The sequence below is a fragment of the Megalobrama amblycephala genome, linkage group LG10 (genome assembly GCF_018812025.1).
Source record: "Megalobrama amblycephala isolate DHTTF-2021 linkage group LG10, ASM1881202v1, whole genome shotgun sequence".
NCBI classification, from domain to species: Eukaryota; Metazoa; Chordata; class Actinopteri; order Cypriniformes; family Xenocyprididae; genus Megalobrama; species Megalobrama amblycephala.
The window spans coordinates 2,760,001-2,778,287 of NC_063053.1; the positions used below are offsets into that span (position 1 = coordinate 2,760,001).

Sequence of the window (18,287 nt, forward strand, 5' to 3'; positions counted from 1 at the left end):
CTAATCCTGATGTTAAGACCATCTCAGGGCCAATAGGCTCCCTAGTGCCAGATTCTGCCACACCATGTTCACTCTCCTCCTCCTGAGGCCTTAAAATATCAGGCCGCATCAGCAGTTTTATCTGCGTCCCTTGGCAAGTTTAGACATTGCAGCAGCTGTTGCTCCACTCGCAGGCTGGAAAATACCGCAGTTACCGCTGTAGATAAGCTGCCATGAGGTTCTCTTCTAGAATTTCTCCCACAAATGAACCTGCATGTGACCTCATATACTTCAATCATGTAGGATGTAACTGTCGGAATATTACGGAGCCCCTAAAGGGACACAGTGATGGAAAAAGTATGAAATGGGAGGAAAAATGTATTTTAATGCTTTTGTGTTCGATTTTCAGGGGAACACAAAACTTTTGATATATAATTTTTCCTCACATTTTTCCTTCACCATGTCCCTTTAGGGGCTCCGTAGAATATATAATAAATCAGTTAATTCCAGTCCAATTATTTAATTGGACAAGCAGCATAATAAATATGTTTTCAGGTAAAAAAACAAGATGAATTTACTAGAGAAGCAAATTATGTACGATAATAAGATTTACTTTGCTTCTTTTGTTAAATCAACTTAGATAATTAATGTGGTTCAGATAACACAATATTTTGAGTTTCTGTTTATTAAACAAATTTCCTTCATTGTATTAACTCAAACTATTAATTTCAATTTTAAGGCAACTTATTTTTTTTAGTTAAACCAACAATAATTTTTAGTGTTGCTTTAGAGAACGTACTGTATAAAAATAAGTTATATTTGTTTAAAACATGACTCCCAAATCCACATATGAATGTGAAAATCACTACAAAATATAATTTTCACAACAAATAAATGTATCACTTTGTCAATGGTTAAAGTGCATTATTAGACTAAAAAAAAGAAGTGTCCATGTTGCATGTCTAAAAATAAATAAAATTGCTGTAAACGTGGTACAGCAGGATCCCCAAACATCTGACTTAAATAACAGCGCAGGGGAGACATCGATCAGTTAAAAATGGCTTAGAGTATTTTTACAAATCCAATAAACGCAGAGGAGAAATGCGTGCAGCGTGCCAAACGCCTGTGCTGCTCACTAGGGTCCGAGCGTGTCAGGTGTCAGAAAAGAGCGGCGCAGCTATGAATAACCTCCATCAGTAGAGACACTAGTCATCCAGTCTCCTGTTCATTAACAATGACTCTAAACTCAGACAGAATCTCATGAAACCTGTTGAGAATGTGGAAGGTCAACATTTCAATTTAATATGAAAAATTGAATATTTGTTCTTTTTGAGAGATTCATCCGTATATGTGCCCATCATGCACATCAGAGTGTGTAAATCTAGCGTCTGATAGAGTGGTGTCAAGAATGGGGTGAGGACAGGCAGCTCTGCCGCCCTTGTAATGCCTGTCATGCATACTGGGGCAGGGTGCAGAATTTTCCAGAAGCAGCTGCAGACTTTATGCCAGCACACAAGGATTCTCTCACTCTCCTTCTCCTCTTCCACTGCATTGTTGGCAGCGTGCCCAGGCTTACTAGAGCAAAACTCGTCCAGACCCAGTGACACCACCCATCTCTCAACACACGCCCTCATCTGACCCAACACGCAGACGCCTGTGAGGTCTGATCCCTGAGAATCAACTGTGCAATCGCAAAAAGAATCACAGCTCTTGGCCTAGTTCATGTTACTCACTTCCAGTGAACGTTTACACACACACACACACACACACACACACACACACACACACACACACACAAAGAAAATTCCTTCACAATCTGTTCATCATTCCAAACCCTTATGCAGTTATTCTGTCCAACACAAAAAGAAAAAATTGAGGTTTAAAAGACACTTAAAGAGGATATATTATGTTTTTTAAAATGTTTAAAGGGTACCTATAATGTCCCTTTAACAAGATGTAATATAAGTCTCTGGTGTCTCCAGAATATATCTGTGAAGTTTCAGCTCAAAATCCCCCACAGATCATTTATTATAGCTTGTTAAATTTGCCTCTATTTGGGTGTGAGCAAAAACACGCCGTTTTGTGTGTGTGTCCCTTTAAATGCAAATGAGCTCCGCTTTCTAGAAGAGGGCGGAGCTTTAACAGCTCAACAACAACAAAGCTGGAGAATCTCACGCAGCCAAAATGACGAAAGTTTTCAGCCTTACATTGTTCAAACCGGAGTCGACACTGATGGAGAGACTCAGGAAGAAGTTACAACTTTTAGACGTTTCTGAATGGTTAGTGGATAAATTGATGTAGTTGATTCAACTCATCCACTAGCATGTGCCGTCATGTTCATCTTTTGTGTTGAATTGACCCGTAAAATGACGGCATGACAACAACACTCTACTACAACAACTCTTCCTCTTCTCTAAAGCAGCCCAACATGGCCCCGCCCCCTTTGTTGTGTGTTCTCGGGGGCGGGGTTTATGTAAATTTTAGGTTTTGTGATGTCACCAACCCAGGAAGAAGCTTGTTGTAGTCCCTACCAGCCGTTTGTTGTAGTTCTTAAAAAGCGATTTCTGTAAAAGAAAATATTTCCTTTGCATTGAACTTTGAGTGTCGTAACTTTGCAGATGTTGTTTATGATCAAACAGCAACATTACACACTAACTAAAGTTAAAAAAGTGAAATCATAATCAATGACCCTGTTAACTTTCTTTAGTGTGTAACGTTGCTGTTTGAGCATTAAAAAAGGTTTCCAAACTCCCTCCAGCAGGAGTTATTCTTTATATCAGTGTCACGGTTTCTGAACTCCCTGAAACGCCTCCATTGTAGTTTTGAGTTTTCTTCCTGGAACGAACATGTCACAATATTCCTCATTTAAATGATTCATATATGCAGAATAAAGGGGCGGGGCCTGACTAAGTTAGTTAGAAATGTGTTGAAACTGGCGGTTATGGTAAGGGGCTGGACATTTCCCAAACACGCTCGAAGCGCTTGGCCAATCACAACACACTGCTCCAGCCGACCAATCAGAGCACATCGTGCTTTTCAGAAGGAGGGGCTTCATAGAGACAGGAACTAAACAGAGCGTTACTGACAGACTGGGAAGAGAGGAGCTGCAACAATGGAGAATATGAGGAAAATAATCAACATTCAAGCATGAAAACCTGTTCTAGTTTGTCCTTATAAATATTCAGTAATATTATCGATTTGACTGCACTGATACAAACTGAACTGAATTGAGCTGAATAATGACACTGTTGTCTTCTGTAGAGCTGCTTTACAGCTGAATCAAATTTGTTTCATAATTGATGAATTTTGCAACATTGATACTGTTATTGAACTGAACTGAATCAATATCGAACTGACTGAATCTGAATAATGACACTATTGTCTTTTTAGAGCTGCTTTACAGCAGAATTTGAATTTGTCTCATTTTATGAAGTTTGCATCACACTATTTTTCAGTTTATTACGGTGAAGTCGCTTTATTGTATTGATTTGACAAAAAACTCAATTCAAACAGCAAAACTGGTTTAGAATGATGACAGAATTAATTAATGGGTTAAACATTCCTTTAATAATCCTTCATGTGAAAAATGACTCTCACTGACCGTCTTCACATTGTTCTAGGTTTTCTCACTTCAAGTTACGAAACTCTGGAGAAGTGACTCAACCATTTATGTGCTTCTGTCCCAGTGAAACCACTGACTAGTTGCACCACTCCACCTGTGATCTCAGCAGAAGAAGCTGTATTTCTGGTCTCTGAACTCGTACACCTGTGCGCGGCTACAGAGGCTCCGCCCACACGCTGCTATTTTCAGTTCTCCTCATGCCTTGCGATTGTGTAATGCTCTTGAGGCTTCGCAGGCTTCTTTTGAGAGCACACCTGTTAGTGGCATGCGATGACAGAGCTCGACGAGGGCCTATTTTTGCTCAGAAAACTGAGCCGGGTACAACAAAGAGAGGGAGGGGAAACATACTGCAGAACCCTGCGACCCTGAAGGGAGGAACAGCAGATGTAATGTCTTTGATATCTCGGGTGTTGCGGCTGCTCAGTTGATCCTAGCGGGTTACATAATACAAAGCTGTCTTTTTTTGTTCTACATTTCATTCTTTTTTGTTGCCTTTTGATACTTTTTTTGGAACATAACTACAACTGATACTTTGAGCAACTTGTTAAGGAGAGGTGTGCTGTTTTGAAAGCTTTTAAACTGACACACCTGCTTTTTGAAGTTGTAAATAAAAGATTATTGGATTATGTTTCACACATAAAAATAAAATACTATAGTTAGCAGTAATTTATGTGTGTGTGTGTGTGTGTGTGTATGCAATTTTCACCAAATGAACAATAAAATCATTGAAGGGCCAAATCTAGATATCTGAATATCATAACACCACCTAGCAACACCCTAACAACCATTGCACAGGCAAGCAGCACTTAGGGCTGTGCGATATGACGAAATATAAAACTTGTCTTCTAATACAACACTGTCTTTTTTCAAAAACTCTGCCGGTCGGGATGAAATACTTGGCCAGAGGGTTGTATAAAAGTCAGTGTTATATATCTGTGCTCATGATATAAGAGGATAAGCAATCTCTCCTGTATATTATTACCTTCTCTGAGGTTGTGGTGTGGCCCGGAGCTGACGGACAGGAATAGCTCGTCTCAAATCCCAGCCTCCCCCACGGCAGTGTTATCTGACATCAACAACCGCTCAACAGCAAACGTCCCGCAGCTATTTTAAGCCACATTCTAAGTGTTATCTCGTCAAATCAGTCCTAAATGGGGTAGACAAAATTAGAGACATCAATCTTCTGACATCAGGTTTGGTCTAACAGTAGAGCAAATGTGTGACAATAGTCAGATTTCAAGCACTGAAGTAATCATAAGCAGAACTGTCAAGCATTAATCAAAGAGGCTATTTGCATTTTCAGATAAGTACAGTTGTGTTTTTCACAGACCAGAAACTGTATTCATATCAAAACATACTCACATTCCCAGGATCTGCACCCACATATTCCAGAAGAAAGGGACTGCATATTCAGTCTATATATATAAAAAAAAAAAAAAAAAAAAAAAAAATCAATCAATCAAAAGTCTGCAGATTCTTTTCCAAAATGGTTAAAGTGAAATACGCTAGAATATAAGAAAAATGGTAAAATTACAATTATTACAATTATTTTTGTCATATGGACGAAATATAAATATATTTCATATATTTCTAAAAAAATAAAACATACAGTTTATATATATACACACATATTTTTATTTGCATTTATATATATATATATATATATATATATATATATATATATATATATATATACACATTTTTATTTGCATTTATATATATATATAAATAAATGCAAATAAAAATATGCATATATTAAAGTATAAATCTTAATAAAAAAACAATATATAGTAAATGCCTTCACTTTATACTTAGTACTATAAATGTAGTATATATATGTATGTAATATGTAATATAAATGTAATATATATATAGTAATATAAAAATGTATTTTTAATTATTATATACACACACAAATAGATAAATAAATACAAATGAAATTTAAATTATTACATTTAAATTATTATTAAATATTTATCTATCAAAAATAAATACAAATAAAAAAATGTAAAATTATTAATTATTTTTTTGTCATATGGACAAAATACATTTTTTAAATAAAAAAATGAAAAAGCATCTATAGTGTATATATATAAAATACTATATATATATATACACACACACACACACACACACACAAATATTTATATATATATATATATATATATAAACATTAATGAAAATAAAACTTAATATTTTTAATACTATATACTTTAAGTATATGTTAAATAATATACACACAAATATATACAAATTAAATATAAATTATTATTACATTTAAATTGTTATCAAATATTTATATCTACCAACATGGAAATTTTCTCCTTTCACCCACCATTGGGCTAGTGTTGCAAAAGGTTAACTGTGGACCTTTATTACATGTAATATTTTTTTGGCAGTAGATGTCAAGGGATCATGTCTCGGTTGCACTGACCCCACTGACTCCTCATCTTTCCGCAATCCACACATTTTCTCCCTATTCCAGTTTTTCTGAAAATCCTCATCTGCACTCTTTTATCCAAAGTCTGTCTGTGACCCCTCAGCTCAAATCAAGCATTGATGCTAATAACAGCTGTTCTGTACGGGATGGTTTTGGATCTATTTATTCAGTGTACCAGTTTTTTGATTTGGCAGCAGCTTGAGGTTCAAAATGGAAACAGTGGAAGCACGCAGGCGCTTTTGATGTCCACAAAAAGAAGTGTGGCGTGTATGGAAGACTGAGCTCTAATTTCTATTTTTAAAGGCCTGGTTTTCTAATGTGGTAATAGATGGACTGACACAGAGCATTACAGGTCAATCCTTATTATAGAAATAGAAAACACATACGAGGACTCACAACAGTTCTGCATTCATCACAATAAATGTTTGTAAAACAGAGCAGTGCTCAAGTGCACTTGAGTAAAAACATTTCAGGTTGACAAGAAAAAAACGATTATAGAGTGCAACAGTCTTTCCAATTTTTCAGCAGCAATGGTTCCAAAAGTACTTGTTCCATTCATTTTTCTCCCACGGGGATTTTAAAAAAGTCTACATATAAGTGTTTTAAGCCATGAACCAAACCAGCCAGAGGTGAATGATAACATTACAAACTTTGATCTGAAGCAAAAAAGTATTTGAAAAACAGACAAAAATATAAACGGTACAAGACTGTGAATTTAATGGCCTTATTGAGGGAAAGAACTACAATTCCATGAAGCATTGCGAATAGCATAATCAAATTAAAAACAATAAAAATGTTGATTATATATATATATATATATATATATATATATATATATATATATATATATATATATATTAAGACTGACTTGATTACGTCATTTTCAGTGCTTCATTGGAGTGGACGTATCTTTTGGCACGTTTTGCCGATCTGATTGATGGAGTTTTCTGTAGAGCATAATGTTTTCCACCAGGAATTCTCCTGTTAAACACGATTATTTTAAAACTTAATGTGTACTGACATCTTCAACAGAATCAAATACCATCGATTAACAACCTCGTAGCTCACAGTAAGGTTGTCTTTAAAGGTTTATAAGTTATCGTTAAAAAATTGTTTTCCTATGGAGAAAATGAAAGGAGTTTTTACTTCCGGAACCCGACTGTTGCACTCTATTAGTGCATAATGGCTCTGTTCCAAAACATTCTAACTGAAATGGAACATTCTAATTGACTCATTTGGAATGTTCAACATACACTGAAAAAAAACGTGATGTAGGATTTACTTTGAAACCAATTTCACTCAGGAATTGCTAAATTTCACAAATAATTACAAAGAAATTGCATGTAACACATTGAATTAAATATTTTCTTGTAAAACATACTCCAATAATCTTTTTTATTTACAGTTGAACTTCAAAAATAAAAATAAAAAATATATATATATATTTGATATTAATTGGAATGCACAACCAAAAAACAAGATTGTTGAAAAATTTAAAAAACGGAGTTATCTTGTTTTGCAACGAAACTCTTCATATATATATATATATATATATATATATATATATATATATATATATATAATTTTTTTTTTTTTTTTTTTACGGTGTAGACAACAACTCTACAAATGCACACAGAAGTACACAATTCTGTACACTCTGATGTTAGAATATTGCCAAGTAAATGACAACACTCTAATAAGCATAAAACATCAACAGTATGCAGAAATGTTAGGCAAAATAATCCATTTAAAAAAAGTATTTAAGATTATTGGAGTGCGTTCTACAAGAAAATTCTACTTCAGTCTTTTTACTTCAAAATTTCCCATTTAATTCAATGTGTTACTTGCTGTTTATTGTAATTATTTGTGAAATTTACTAGCAATTTCTGAGTGAAAAGGTTTTTTTTTCAGTTTTATCAATATATACTTTGTTACTGAATCATTTAAAAAGTTTATAAATGACATGAAAACTGAAAAAAAAAAAAAAAAAATATATATATATATATATATATATATATATATATTTTTTTTTTTTTTTTTATGTTGTAAATAAAGATAATTGGAGTACTCGAATACTATTTCAGAATTTCATGTTTAATTCAGTGTGTTACTTGCAGTTTCCTTTAATTGTTTCTGAGAGCAAATTGTTTCAGCACCAGAGTAGGTTTTGGAACAGAGCTAATAACAGAAGGAAAACCCCAGCTCCTTTCATGTGCAACCTTCTTTAATGTTTTGCAAAATTACTGATTTGGGGCTTCAGTTATTTTGCCTTATGTGGAAGAGCGGCTAAATACCCGGGAAGGACCCAACCCAGCTCAATATCCTTGTCCAAGCCTGCAATCAAAGGGGAATTTCTTACATATGCCCCGGATCTAAGCCCACACAACCTAATTGCCAGTTAAAGCTCCAGCCGCTCCGAGCACCGGGAGGAAAAGACTTCGTTAAGAGCTCAGAAGTGGGGCCGAACTCTAAAGGGACGCACTGATTGATGAAAAGAGACGGATTCCAAGGTGTCCTCGATTCGGAATTTGCGGGCGACCTTGTTTTTCCCTCGCAGGCCTAAATTAACCGATGCATCATCTATACTGGGATTTGTTGGATGTGGACCAGATTTTATTTTTGGCGCAGTCGTTCCTCCGCCTCTGTCAATGGATTTATCATGGGTCGTACTGTCACTTATATGTCCGTTGACTACTGCTCGACGTGTGAAGCGTGCAATAGTTGCGCTCTCTTTTATATAAAAATAACTATATAATGGCCTAGATTGGGCAGAATAGGTGGCCTAGAATTAGCAAAATGGATGGCAACAGTGGTGCTGGTGAAAGTAGGTGAATGAGTGCAGACATGCACTCGCATTTTAGGCCTAAAAGTGCACGTTTGCAAACACTGATAAATATGCACAACAGCAAAGCACACTTGCACCGCTTAAGCTAAGAATTCCTATTTGCTTTTGTACGCTTTTGTAGTGTATGTTTCTGGCCTTACCCAAAATGAGCCAGTAATTATTACCTGAGCAGCATAAACAGGAATGAGATCAGATGCATCTGCTCCGGTTTGTTTGGTTTCGCAGACTTTATGGGGATTTTCCAGGATCTAAAGTTCAGCGCGTCAGACGCAGCCCTTGCTTCCTGCTGTCTATCACCTGAAAACAAAGATAACCTCAAATTAAAGGTTAATGACATGCAAACTGTTTATTAAAGAAATAACTCATGCAAAAAAATTAAAATTGTCATTTACTCAATCTCATGTTGATTCAAAACATTCTTCTGTGGAACACAAATGTTTTCAAAGAAGATTAATGCTCTTTTAACAAATTACATTTCAGTTTATTCCTTACAGAAAGCTCCACTATAAAAAATGCTTGGTTAAAAACAACCCAATTCGGGCAATTTGGCAACCCAGCACTGGGACAAAATTGGACAAACCCAGCACTGGGTCGTTTTTACCCAGCTGGCAGGGTTAAATGTTTGACCCAACATGCCGGGTCAACTATTTATTAAAAATGACTATATTGCTGGCTTAAAATGAACGCAAAATACAGCAACAATGAAAAAGTGAACATTTATTAATAAGTAAGAACACCCAGGAATGCACAAAAATATAGTTAAAAACAATGTGTACATGTGTATGCAAGTGAAAATGTGCAGAAAAGAATTACAACTCAATTATACAGCTAAACGAAATTGCTTTTTAAAAGTTAAATATTTAATAACTTGCGTTTTATAACAAATTTGACCATATTAAGCTTATTTTTTCTCACACTAAAGAACAGACTAAAAGCACTATGTGCAAAACCCATTTTTAAAGATCTCTAGTTAGTTTAGTTTTCTTCTATTTTCCACATATATTCCTGTCGTGAGCTCAGCGGTGTGTTACCGAAATCTGTGCCGGTGTAGGCTGCAGTTCGCTGCTTCTCAGACCGCTGCTTCGCGTTTCTCAAAGCCGAAAGATATTGTGGCTGAATCCTTATAACCTGCACATAAACAAAACCTGTAGAGAGTTCTGAGAACATATTTTATCATCCAAGTTAATAATATTCAGTATTATAACGAATAAAATTCAGTTTCCATCAAGCGAGACGACCGATGCTGACTGACATATGTCATCTCATTGTATTAAATAAAACAATTTACAGCACTGTAAATACTTTATAAACTAAATAAAATGTAAACAAACCTTTATTTTACCGAAGTAAAGCACCAATTGACCCTTCACTGGGAGTTTGATTGACAGGCGATCTAACCAGTCAGAACGCTGAATCCGCCATTTTGTCCGACAAAGCAGTCAGGAGTTAGTAGATTAACCTCGGTGGACTTGAACTTGAAAAATGGTGTGTATTGACGCCTTTCTGTTTGAAACAACATTCCTTCTGATGTTCATTCATGTTTTTTTGATGCTATTAATGAACTAGTAAGAAGAGATGATCGGTTCACGAGCTGCTTGAGCTGAGGCACTACAGCAAGCTGTCACGACACATTAAAGAGCCACAAAACGGTTTTTATTGTTTGAATTTCTTTAAAAATTACACAATTTGAAAGTTGGGACTTTGTTTAATATCATAAGTAACCTGCTCTGTCTTGTCTGTCGACGCGTTGTCAGTGTCCTCTTTGCTCCGCGATGTATTTTTCACTCTGTGTGGCGTCACAGCGCCAAGGCTTGTCGGACAAAGCAACAGTAACTAAGGGGGCGGGATGCAAAAAGCCCGCGCTCTGTGTAACCCAACAGCTGGTTTGTTGCGTTGAAAGCGGGTGGGGAGGAGTGTATTGTTTCAACTGACCAGCCCTCTAACCATGGAAGTGATAATAATAATAATAATAAAATAAAAAAAACATCTCGAGATATCATTACAATGGGGGAAAAAAGCGGATATATCTTTGTTATTGAATGAAAGCCTAAAATATGGCTTGATTCAAGCTGCGTCCGAAATCACGTACTGTCTGAGTATGTACTACATTTGAATTTAAATTTACTTCACAACCGTTGAAAAGTACGTTGTGTAGTATGAATGAAATCCGCCATGTTGTTATTTAAGAATAGACCTTTTTCACGGACTGTGATGACGCGTTTTAACATCATAAATCTTTCAAAGATTTTTATATTTTCATTTTTTTTAAAATGTATGTATATTTATAACACTATACTTAGTATATCATCATACTATTTGTATTTCATCAAATTACCAAAAAACTAGTTAATGCTGCTGTGAGGTTATAGGAGTGACGGTAAAGTTGACATCTTTCTCTCTTCTGACTGTAGCTATCTATCAGTCCCTCTCTATTTTTTTCCCTCTTTTTAAAAGTTGTGAAAACACTGTTGTTGAGTTTTTCTTTTGTAATTTGGGAGAAAAATATATTTAATGTATTCTCTATTTCACTGCCATAGAAATTTACCCAACATGACTACTTGAGCTTCAAGAAACCCGGACATGTGAAGGTCTCGCTGGATGTAGTAAGTCAATCTGGGTACTTTTTGCTTACTGTTTTTCGAATACTATGAATTCAGACATACTCTGTTCACATACTGTTTTTGTAACATAGTAGAGAAGTATTCAATTTCGGAGGCAGCTGAGGTGATCCAACTCCTTCATGTCATCAGTATATAATGAACATGAATACATGTTTATTCACAACATTTTATTTCAATTTTTTTTTTTCTCGAAACATGACTTTATTTTCGAAATTTAATGAGTTTGTTCTCAACATTATATTTTCGACTTTTTTCTTGGAATGTAACGTTTTTTTTTCCTCGAAACACGACGGCTTTATTCTCAAAATTTAATGATTTTATGCTCAACGTTGTATTTCGGCTTTTTTTCTCAGAATTTAACGAGTGTTTTTCTTGAAACACGACTTTATTCTAGAAATTTAATGAGTTTATTCTCAACATTATATTTTTGACTTTTTTCTCGAAATGTGACGTTTTTTTTCCTCGAAACATGACGGCTTTATTCTCGAAATTTAAGGATTTTATGCTCAACATTGTATTTCGTCTTTTTTCTCGAAATTTAACAAGTTTAATCTCACATTATAATGATTTTAATCTTGAGATGTTTTTTTTTTTAATTATTATTATTGATTGGTCCAAATCTTCTTTCGTATCTAACCCAACGGCTGGGTTACACAAAAACTACCCAACCAAGATGAAAATAACCCAACAAAATTACCCAACAGGCTCATCCCAGCGTTTTTTTGGAGTGTCAGACTTCAGAAGATGTGAAACTGATGTAAAGTCAGTTTATGCATATTTAGAGCTTAACAGTGACTTTATGCTTTCAGTATGTATGGGAAAGAGCAGAACTGACATTCGTTAAAACATCTTTTGTGTTGCACCGAAAAATCATATAGTTCTGGAATGAATAAGGGATCAAATTTACATTTTGGGTGAAGACTTTTGGTTTATAGTCTCAAACAGGCCAGTGTCATGCAAAATCTGCACAATAACTCAAGCAAAAACATAAAAGAAATTTTATAAGCACAACAAAGAAAAAACACAAAGAAGTGCTGTCCTCTTACGAGACGCTGCCTCACCATCAGCAGCTTCAAAGCACACATGACGGCAGTGACATGTGGACAAGTGCGGTGGGAATCGACAGATAAACTCGTCTCATCCTCATTTTTTCCAAAACAAACACACACACATATAAACCACCCTGCCCTCTGCACAAGGTGCACCGTCACTCGAGATAAGAAATATTCATTCTCTTAGGAAATTGTACTCCAACCCACATTTAAAGGCCATAAAATGTTTATAGCTGTTCCTAAATGCATGTTATTGTGACGTGAGTTTATTGCATTTATCAGGCCCATAACACCTGCACATCACTATAAGTGGCACTTTTACAAATAGTGTGCATTTGTGTGCATTATTATTACATATTAAAAAATGTAAATTATTAAAAAATTAAATAGAAAATATAATTAAAAAACACCAATTGTACACAGGCAGTTAGAATTAAAATAAAAATATTTTATACTTACATTTCACACATTTTAAATTGTAATTATATGTATGTATATATATATTTGTCTATATTTACATATATTTATATATATTTATACATACAAATACATGCATATATATATATATATATATATATATTATGATTTCTGAAGGATCATGTGACACTGAAGACTGGAGTAATGATGCTGAAAATGCAGCTTTAATCACAGGAATAAATTACATTTTACAATATATTCACTTAGAAAACAGTTATTTTAAATTATAATTATATTTCACAATATTACTGTTTTTACTGTATTTTTTATCAAATAAATGCAGCCTTGGTGAGCAAGAGACTTCTTTAAAAACATTAAAACCTTGCTGACCCCAAACATATTATATATATATATATATATATATATATATATATATATATATATATATATATATAGTCCTGTGTAAATATATATATATATTAGTCCTGGATGCTGATTGGTCAATACAGAGTTTCAGTCTTCCTAAATTACATATTATAAATGATTCTGTTTAAAGAATGGGAGTGGACTTTATGAATTTGCTTCATAAAATAATGTTGTAATGAAAAATTGTGTGCTTAATATTAGGCGTTATTGTATAAAAGCACAAGTCGTGTTATTTAAAGTTGGACTATATTGCATATTGCATCTAAATTAATTATAAAACCAGATCATATATCATATAAAGATCATTATCCAGGCCATTCTCACAATTTCGACATACAAAAAATGTATTTGCATGCTGACATCCCTCATCCACCGCAGCGCAGACGTTACTTCAGTTCAATTAAAATGTCTTGATTTCATCTTGCACAATTTGATTGCCACAACATCCCAAACTAGCATCAGTACAGAGATGATTGAAACCAGCAAGTGAAGGCATTTCACAACACAGGCAGATGCATGCTGGGAGTGTCTTATGGGCAGCGAGCCAGAGAGGGTGGCGCGTCACTTTTGTGCTGAGTTGCGAAATGTAAATTGGTTTGTAAAATACTACTCGCTGTGTGACACAAAAACGTTGGCTGTTCAGGAAAACAACATTCCTGCATGAAGAAGTGTAGCGTTATTTGTGATGGTGCAGCAGTTACGGAAAGGAAATAAACAATATTATTCAGTTGACTATTTTTAAACTGTTATGACAAAATACCCACATACTGTCATAAGACTTTATCTGTGATCTGTTATTGCAACAAACTGAAAATCTATCTAAAACAGTTGTGTTAACCAGTTACATCAGTTCTTTAAAAGGTCACTCACGGTTAACCTTTCCACTGCTTTGAGTTTGTCAAAAATATCAATGTTTTATTGCATCTCAGTGCGTTTCTGAGCAGATAAGAACACAGTGTATCCGGGTTCAAAGGCCAAGTTTGGTTAATAGTACACATGAGTGTGCTTTCCTCATTACGGCGCGCTTTCGGAAACAGGACACTGATTAACCACTGAACACAGAACCTTATCTGCCTAATGAATGACCATTAGGAAGCTCAATGCACTGGCAACCAAGTTTATTTCGCAGCTACATTTGAACAGGGAAATCTATGGAGAAGCATTTTGGGTTCTGGCTAAAAATACAGCAATCCCAGAGCTGCACGCCACCTTCGTTTGCATGGCTTTCTTTATACTGTCAAGAGGCAGTAAAGCTCAGAGGATTGATGTTCACCGTATTGAACAGATACCTTGTGTTTACTACATGACTGTGTAACCAAGCAACGAGCTACTGGGCCGCAGTGATCAGGGATGCATGCAGCACTCATAAAGGACGCTGCAAAAACAACAAAAACAAATATTCATGCAAAACAGGTTTTTAAAAGAAAATGCATCCAATGCATCATGTGCTCATGCAAAACTTGGCAACACTATAAAAACTGCTGGGCTAACAACCCAAGTTGTGTTGAAAATGGACAAACCTAGCGATTGGATTGTTTTAGCTCAGCATTTGGGTTGTTTTAGCCCAGCGAATGCTTTGTTTTAACCTAGCGATTGAATTGTTTTGACCCAGGGATTGGGCTGTTTTGACCCAGCGATTGGGTTGTTTTAGCCCAACGAATGGGCTGTTTTGACACAACGATTGAGCTGTTTTGACCCAGCGAATGGGTTGTTTTGACCCGGCGATTGGGTTGTTTTAGCCCAATGAATGGGTTGTTTTGACCCAGCGATTGAGCTGTTTTGACCCAGCGAATGGGTTGTTTTGACCCAGCGATTGGGTTGTTTCAGCCCAGCGATTGGGCTAAATGTTTGCCCAACCTACTGGGTAGTTTTATTTAACTCAACTACTGTTAAAAAATTACTGTATTGCTTGCTTAAATTGAACCCAAAATATGTTGGAAATTAACTCTATTATTCATTTAATAATGAATAATTAAACAATAAACATTTATTAAGTTATTTATTAATAAATGTTCACCTTTTAATTATTATTGTTGCCTCTAGCAATTATGTGTCTGATTTTTAATTTCCAGCCTATTTTGGGTTCATTTTAAGCCAGCCATGTAGTCATTTTTAAACAATAGTTGAGTTTAATAAAACTGCCCAAAATGTTGGGCAAACATTTAACCCAATCGTTGGGTTTGTCCATTTTCAACCCAACTTGGGTTGTTTTTAACCCAGCATTTTTAGAGTGCACCATGAATGATGCTTTTTGCTTTTACACCATGATGTTTTGTTGCTTTGGAGTTACTTCTGGGTAGTTTACCAACATTTAATAACTAGTGTCAGGGGTAAAAGCCTGAGCAAACACAGAATACAGCTGGCATGATTTACAAATTTTGTTTGTCTGCTCATTCTATTTAAAAAAATTAACTAGATCTGTGTTGCACACTGTAAAAAAAAAACTTGATAATAATGAACTAAAGTTGTTTATCCACTGTATTTGAATTGAAAATTGAAAATTAAAAAAAAAAAAAAAAAAAAATGATATATATATATATATATATATATATATATATATATATATATATATATATATATATATATATATATCTTTTGGGAAGTAAAACTCAAAAATGCCAAAGCAAAATATGAGTTGAATTTTTTTTACAGTGCACAAACACATTAAAATATCACCGTAGAAGAAACAATCCCAAGATGCTAATTGGACTAAAAGCTGATTAGATTTATACATGTACTTTAGTTCTGCTTGCTTACACAAAGAACACCAATCATAATGAAGCAACATCAGTGAAAGGAAACTCAAAGCACAGGCTGATTTTGGGGGGAGGAGAGCAAAGGTCACGTCAACACTCACGCAAGACGCTGATCAAAGACACAAGCAGCTGTTTATCTTTCAAACTTGCAAGCCACGGAAAATATATCCGCGCAGCCAGACCGCAGCTGAGAGCGCCACAAGTTATTTTGAGCCTTTCCCAATGCTCCCTATTCCTCATCTTCCTAATTCGGCATTGTCATGCCTCTACGAGTCAGGGTTGCATGATCTTCCTTTTGCCGTTCCAATTCTGCGGCGGAGACTGTATGGCTTCATCTACGCATTCCTAATAATCCTGCACTAAATAATGAGCGGTTTGTTATTCGAGCGTGTGTTTCCAGTAACAGTCCCTGCTGAAACCACTAATGCATCTCTGAATTAACCTTACTTACGGTTTCATTTGAGTCGAGAGATGTTACTGTTGAAAGGCTGGAGGAATATGCAGTATCCAGTAATAGTTATCAATGGGCCATTGTGCTTTTTCAACCCTTTGTGCCAGTTGCATGCTATTATTACCATGCTAATTCAAACAAAACACTCCCTACAGATAACATGCATACCATGCTAGATTACTAGTCAAGACACAAAATAAGAGTAAAGCTATCGCATTCATCGATAGCTTTTCGATTCTTTTGGGGCTCTGCACATATTCGTGTACTCCAACTTCATTGCATGCCTGCACTGCTCTTGTTGTGTAACTGTTTGCATTGATGTTGTACATGCATGCATTTAAAACGTTAATAAAAGCATGAATGCTTTGGTGGATATTTTTAACATGCTAAGTCAAATAAATCACCCTTTATGCAAAATGTATGCACTTCATTGCATTTTTGCAATGCTCCCGTTATGCAACCGTTTGCATAGATTTTGCACACTAAAATATGATATTTGCTTGCATTTAAAACTGCTATAAATGAATGCATTGGTTAATATTTTAACATACCATTTCAAACATAAATCGCCCTTATACGCAAAATGGATATCAAACGGATAACATGCACTTCATTGCATTTTTGCAATGCTTCCATTATGTAACCATTTGCATTGATATTGCACACTAAAATATGATGCTTGCATGCATTTAAAAATGCTATGAATTAATGCATTGGTTAATATTTTAAACAAAAAATACCTTATATGCACAATTTTAAACGCATAACATGCATGCCATGTTAAAATACTACAGTCAAGATAACAAACACGAGTAAACTGGAGGCAGAGAATCTGGAATACCAGAGTTGAGTATGTGTTTTTACAAGCTACCGCATTCATCGCATTTCTTTTGAGGCTCTGTGCATGTGTGTCAAGAGATTTATATTCAAGTACGCCAACCCACTTTCATTGTATTGCTATTATGTAACTGTTTGCATTGATATTTTGCAACAAAATCTAAAGCATGCATGCATTTACAATTGCTATAAATAATTGCATTGGTTGATATTTAAAAAAAAACACCCAAAACTTAAACAGATAACATGCATGCCATGTTAAAATACCATAGTCAAGATAAAGAAGAGTTAACTAGGGACAGTGACTCAAGAATTCCAGAGTTGAGCATGTGACTGTATGCTGTTTTACAAGCTACCGTATTCATCGCATTTCTTTTGCACGTGTTGGGAGAGATTTACTCTCATGCCTAACTACTTCACTGCATTGTTGCACTGCTCTTGTTATGTAACTTTCATTGATATTGCACAGCAAAATATAATGCATGCATGCTAAAACAGATTTATACGATTTAAGTGAAAGAGTAACTGAGGTGACGTACACAGATGGTAGGGTTTTTCAGCATTAGTCAACACACACAAGTCATTTTCACCCAACTCCACCCATGTCTGACGAGGCAATTTCCTGCAACACACAATGCACAAAGCCCTCCTACCTAACATACCCAAACACGACCCAGATAAGTGGTTAAGGTAATGATTTACATGTCAGGGCCCATATTACATGTCTCAGATACTCCAGAAAACTATTATATATTAACTAGGCTGCATTCTGATTTTTTCTGACTCTAAATGCACTGTAACAGGAACACTGAAACGTAAAGTGCGACCTGGTTAAAATGAA

At 35.2% G+C, this 18,287-nt stretch overlaps 1 long non-coding RNA gene across 3 annotated transcripts in view; it reads right to left on the bottom strand.

Annotated features, from left to right (window-relative positions):
• Positions 1 to 18,287, bottom strand: part of LOC125276466 — a 44,739-nt gene that overhangs the window by 20,655 nt on the left and 5,797 nt on the right. For 2 of the 3 annotated variants that reach the window (XR_007186673.1, XR_007186672.1), the window contains exons 1-5: positions 10,218 to 10,361; positions 9,918 to 10,014; positions 9,051 to 9,183; positions 4,964 to 5,016; positions 4,584 to 4,748 (exon numbers count right to left, since the gene is read on the bottom strand). This is a non-coding gene — a long non-coding RNA (uncharacterized LOC125276466). Of the gene's footprint in view, positions 1 to 4,583; positions 4,749 to 4,963; positions 5,017 to 9,050; positions 9,184 to 9,917; positions 10,015 to 10,217; positions 10,362 to 18,287 lie in introns of those variants that run through there. The other variant, XR_007186674.1, reaches the window with a different exon arrangement.